Source organism: Oryza brachyantha, unplaced genomic scaffold (genome assembly GCF_000231095.2).
Source record: "Oryza brachyantha unplaced genomic scaffold, ObraRS2 ChrUN-Ctg46, whole genome shotgun sequence".
Lineage (NCBI taxonomy): Eukaryota > Viridiplantae > Streptophyta > Magnoliopsida > Poales > Poaceae > Oryza > Oryza brachyantha.
This window is the reverse complement of record NW_024427246.1, coordinates 44,072-50,092: the sequence shown is the minus strand read 5'-3', so window position 1 is coordinate 50,092 and position 6,021 is coordinate 44,072. Positions and strand designations below refer to the sequence as shown.

Sequence of the window (6,021 nt, the reverse complement as noted above, 5' to 3'; positions counted from 1 at the left end):
ACTTGTTATGATATTCCATTACTATGGATGTACCGTATAGCTAACTTCTCATTGAGCATATTGTCTAACAATATCCAAAACTAAAAAGTTTCACTGTAACTTTTTTAAGAAAAAAATTGTGGTTTTGGTACACCGGGCATAAGCACAGGTAATGTCCATATCCACCTTCTTCCATGCAGAAAATGTGTATATGCCACGATCTTCAAATTCATGGTAGATGAAAACATTATCATGGTTTGTGAATTCTGTTATCCTGACAAGAAAGAACAAAACAGAACTAGATTTTTCAGTATTCTTCAGAAGTTTCACCAGCCAGGTTTGGCAACATAAGCACCCAAAATGATTCTTTCATACTTTTCCCCATCTGCACCTTAAATATTTTGATGTACTAGTACATGCAATCCATGACATTCCAAGAACAAATTTAAAAGCTCATGCATTGCTTCTAACTTACATGCTTATATAAATGCCAACACATGCAGAGAAATCCAAGTTACCATAATATGGACAAATCAATGATGGACTTTCCAACAATGAGGGATATATATGTATTAAAATAAAAATAAGCAGAACGATGACACGATACAAAACGAAGTATTGTTTTCTGTTTTTCTAACATGATAACATAGAGGGATTCCAGATTTATCATTTTTTTCATCACCAGATATATTAATGTGCCCAGGAATAGATAAATCAAGAGATCTGTGTGTATAATTTCAACTAGATATCCCCAAACCCTAATTCTAAAACTAGCCGCGATTCTAAGATATAATTAAAAAAACGCCCTACCATAACAGAGAAGAGAGGATGTGGGCGGGTGGTCCACCCCCACCAACTTGGGAGGTTTGCGAGGGCATACAAAAATCAGTGAGACAACCCCCTTTCCTCTCCTCTCTTATTTTATGACAGTTTTCTTGTTATATCTTGGAATTAGCACTAATTTTAGGGCCTGTTGGTAGGGCTCCAATTCCTAAATCCTAACTCCTGGATCCAACTCCAGCAGGTGGTGGTGTGAGTGTTTGGCTAGCTTGATGAGCTCCATACATCCTCGGAGAAAGGAGGGGAGAAGATGGGCTATCCTTGCTTTCCTAAAGATATGCTTCATCACTAAACAGCTGAGGTGAGCATTGGACTTTCTCAGTTAAACACAAATGGTTTTACTAAAATCTCCCATGTGATTTTTCACTAAATCAGTCGAATGTAACTAAAATACAATTATACTATAATTATAATGTAACTAGCATTGGGCTTTTCTTATAATTACGTGAGACTTACATACTAGTGTTATATACTAGTTGCATTTGTAATTACATGCTACTAGTTACATTGTAATTATATTATAATTGTACTATAGTTACATTCATGTGATTTTAGTTAAAAAATTAAATGGGAGATATAGACCCAAACACATACTCAACGACCTCTCAAATGCAAAGTGAAATTACACAACTTCGTAGGGAGGTAGGCATGGAACTTGGCTAGTGGAAGAAAATGCTCATAGTCAGTTAGTCGCTAGTGCAAAACTTTTAGACCGGAAATTTCACACTTATTTCAACATCTGAAAATTTCCCATTTATTCATTGTATAATAGCAATAATCAACAAAATATACAATCATTCCCACAGAAATTAACCAGATTTGGAGAGAGGAGATGGGGGAAAATTTTAGGGTTTTGGGGGAGGGGGAGCAGGGGGATACCGAGCCACCGCTTGGGTCTTCAGGTGGAGTTGTCAGCCACCTCGCACCACTGTGCTTGCCACTCAGTCACTGCGCGCCACTTTGCTCACCCACAGCTGCCTTTCTCTGCCGCCGTCAGGGGTTGGCCTAGGATTTTGAGGTTGGGCATTCAAAATCAAAAAGGGTAAAAAAAAAACTTTACAAACACAAGCCTAATATTTGGCATGTATAATACCACATAGTTCTAAATAATATAATATATAGTAGTACTAAACTTCATAATTTCATAAATTCTTAGAATTGATTATAAATTAATTTTAATATATAGTAGTATTAAACAACTAATTGACAATTGTTCAACATATCAAAGTTGCAACATGTGAAATATATGGATGGAATAAAATGACAATGATAAAGAAATCATCAAATTTAGAGGACAACTTCCGTTATTTGATCTTTTTTTTGTTTTGAAAATGATAAGAAGAACTAAACTACAGAAGAAGAGAAATCTAAACTCAAAGTAGAGAAAGTTGGCTTTAGGGAAAAAAACTCACCTAAGATGAGATGCTGAGTCACTCAGAGCCTAAAATGCGTGTAGCACTGCAGTGTGCCCTGACTAAATCGCTGGAGGATAGGGTCCAGGAGGCTGTGTGGCATACAACCGGAGTCCACACCCCTGCGCCACTTCCCACTGCTCGCCCCGTCAGCGCTGCAAAGGGACAAGGAGTCAGGGAGGGATGCTCTCGCCTCTCGGTGGCATCGGCAGCATTGGACGGCTCCCTGCGTACGCGTGCGCTACGGTGTGAGTCTTGGTGACAACCAGACAAGAGGACTCTTAGGGTTTGAACAGCATGGGATGTTGGTCCTGCTGGTAGTTAAGATGGTGCGAATTGGGTCAGCCCAATCAGAGATTCAGAGGATGAACAACCTAGAAGATGGGATTTTTTGCTTGTTGGTTAAATGTGGCATTATTTTCTGCTTCTGTATACACATACAGTGTATATATTTTATAATTATTATTTTTCAGAAGTCTTGGGTATTCATCCCTTCAATTTAAGTGGGCTCACCCCTGGTCACCATGTGCCGCTTGCTTGCCAAGACAGGAAGGAGACAGTAGGGGACAACACAAGAAGGTGATGCCGGTGCTCCACCGCCGCTGGAGAGCCACCACCGTCAACCACTTCACCAGTTACCTTGCGCTTTGCATTCCCCCATGCTCAATCGAGCTCACGAGACGGGAGGATCAAGGAGATACTGATTGAAAGTAGTATGCAACAGAGGGAGAGGGGTGGAGCGGCAGCATTTGCAGGTAATTTTGCCAAAAATTGGTGGGCACACCTGCAAAGGGGTCGGAGTTGAGGTTTGGAGGTTGGAGCAACCAAAATTTAACTAATTGATCTTTTTAAAAAACTTATTCTGAAAATAGACCGTTGTCAAAACACATTTAAAAAATGAACTTCCAGCTCAGTGCCAAAGACCATCACCACGCACGACGACACTGAGATAGCTGCCACCATGGACTCGATGTCAGCCTCACCTTCTTTCATCCCCTCATCAAATCCATCGAAATGAAAGATAAATTGAAGGTTTTTCTTGCGGATTTTGTTGGTAGTTCCATCCCCGAAGGTATTCTCCTCGAACCCTCTTTTCATTTATTGTTTGAACCATAGATTTGTGTACTTTGGTGAAACCCTAGAAGATGAATCATGAATTGTTGGCACAAAACATTCTATTCGGAGGTGTTTTTGTTGAGATTGATGGTAGTGGTGGAATGTGGAGGTATTAGGTTGGTAGTGATTTCAATTTTATTGGTGGTCATGAATTAGTGATTCTTTTTGTGCATATTTTAGTTGTTAGATCTTGTAAATCTATTGCAAAAAATAACAAGTTGCTAGCGATAAATCACGGGCATCAAAGTTCACCTTACAACACGGTGTTTGCCTAAAACTTGCGCTCAATTATTCTAAGGAATAATTAACAGTATCCTATCCATGTATTGGTGCTTAAAATGCTATGTTTGGTTGTATCCGAGGATTCATTGTTGTATGCCGAAATTGGCTTAGTAAAATCAATGTGTAAATTAGTAACTAAAGTTTCTCCATGTTGCAGGATGGTGGAGTACCATGGTCCGGACCCCAACTAGGAGACAAGCCATTGAGCACCCCAGATCAAGAATGCCTAGGTGATATTCATAACAAAATGCATTAATAAGCAGAGGCTGGCCTGTGATCTTAAGATTGGGTATTCAAAATATGATGGGTACCAAAAATTCTTTTTATAGCTAAAAATCCAATTATAGCATGCACGAAATTATTCTCAATTTTGTGTTAGTCATATATCCCTTGAACTGACCATGACTTGGAATTGTTCAACATATGAAAAAGGCAACAGATGAATAATAGGTGTAACTATCAAACTACAACAAAATGAAGTTTTGCTTATGCACTAAAGAAAAAGGGGGACAAATTCAGAGAACTCGCTTCCAATTCGAAATCTATATCTATATGCACAATATTAGGAATTACAATAGACAAAGCATTGCTTAATTAGCAAGATGGAAGTCATTTTTTCCCTCTAAATTGGATCCAAATCGGTAAAATACAAAATGAGAGCTTCAGTGCATAGCTAGGGTTCGGCACCACTGGGGATGATTGGTGAATGGCGACTGGTGATGACAGACGAACAGCACAGAGATGGGTCCGTGACGGTGTCACGGCCACACGGCGAGTGGCGGCTGCTGAAACGGTCAGGCTACGCGCGCATCGCCGCTGGGGAGTGAGGGAAGAGAGGCCGTGGCTAGGCTTGGCAACGGGGTGGGGCGGGGCCGGGGATAGCCAGAACGCCCCCGCCCCCGAAATACATCCCCGGCCCGGCCCCGGCCCCGAATACGAAACCAGGAGGGGGGAATGCTCCCCGCCCCCGTCCCCGGCGGATCCCCGGCCCCGAACGGGACCCCGTTGGCCCCGAGACAGTACTACATGCTTACCTGGCGGCGGCCGGAGCTGGAGACGGAGAGGCCGGCGACGTGCGGTGCGGCGGGTCCGGAAACGGCCGCGCAGGCGGAGGGCGGTGCCGGCGCGCGCGCGACGAGGGCGGCGTCGCCGGCGCGCGGGCGGAAGGAGGCGGACCGCTGAGTGAGAGAGCGAGGCGTTGAGCCGCTGAAGTGCCGAGCGAGGTGAGATAGACGTGGGCTGGCTAGGGTTTATTTGGCCCAATAGGCTTTTGTAAACGGAAAAACTAAAGAACGGAATACCGTTCCGATGGGATCGCTAAATGAATTTTTGCCGCGCGCCTTTGCAGCTTTGCTACAGTGTGGCAGGACAACGCGCGGATGCAGGGCCACATCGAGGGCTCCATCGACAAGCTCCGCCGCAATGCCAGGGCGAAGACCAAGGCCCGCGCAGCTGGCCTCAAGCCCGTCGCGCTTGGCTCTGATGACGACTCATCCGACGAAGAGGCCGAGGCCCAGGAGGAGCGGATCTTGAAGAAGGAGCTCGCCGACGAGCCGTTGGAGTCAGAGTCAGCGTTGGAGGAGGAGCAGGAAGAGAACGAGGAGGAAGAAGAGGAGGTCGTTGCCACCATTGCCGCCGCGCCCAAGAGGAAGCGTGCGAGGAAGCTCAACAACAAGTTCGACCACGTCGCGACCCTGCAAGACGGGGAGCCTAAGAAGCAATACAAGAATGCATGTAGATATCTTTTGGTATCACATGATACCACTTAGAACCTACTGGATTGACACCTGCTGATACCTTATGGTATCTTTTGGTATCATCTGATATACGTTGATAGTAATCGGTATCATCCAGATTTTCACATGGGAATCAAGTGATACATATCGAGACTTACAGATACCTGTTGATACATGCTGATATTATATGGTACTGCCTAGTACCACATGGTATCATGTGGTACTTTGTATCCCTCGAGCTACCCCCGTCGCACAACGCTATGATACTAGATGATACCAACTGGTATCATATGGTACACAAATGATACCAGTTAGGACTGGTATCATCTGGTATCATACCAGGGGTATCATCTGGTACCAGCGACTTGTGGTGGTGCCAGACGCATTGGAGGCGATGGAGGCAAGCGACGCGTGGAGGCATGCGGCACGTTGCATGGCAGCACACCACGCGGAGGCGAGCGATGTGTGCAGCATGCCACACACCACGCAAAGGCATGCGATACGTGGAGACAGGCAACGCACGGACGCAGGGGATGCGTGGATGCGATTTTGTTTTAATTATCCCGTCCGTACGGGATAACGTCGCCTAGCAGTCCTCTTTACGGAAACAACTTGAGAAACTATTCTCTCCGTTTCACAACGTAAGACGCCTTGCC

The 6,021-nt window shown here is 44.4% G+C and overlaps 1 long non-coding RNA gene across 1 annotated transcript; it reads right to left on the bottom strand.

Annotated features, from left to right (window-relative positions):
- Positions 1–231: 231 nt before the first annotated feature.
- Positions 232–4,860, bottom strand: LOC107305484. The gene is made up of 4 exons (XR_001551729.2): positions 4,664–4,860; positions 2,232–2,386; positions 1,699–1,824; positions 232–253 (listed from the first exon to the last, which is right to left on the bottom strand). It is a non-coding gene; the product is annotated as an uncharacterized LOC107305484 (long non-coding RNA).
- Between the last annotated feature and the right edge of the window lie 1,161 nt (positions 4,861–6,021).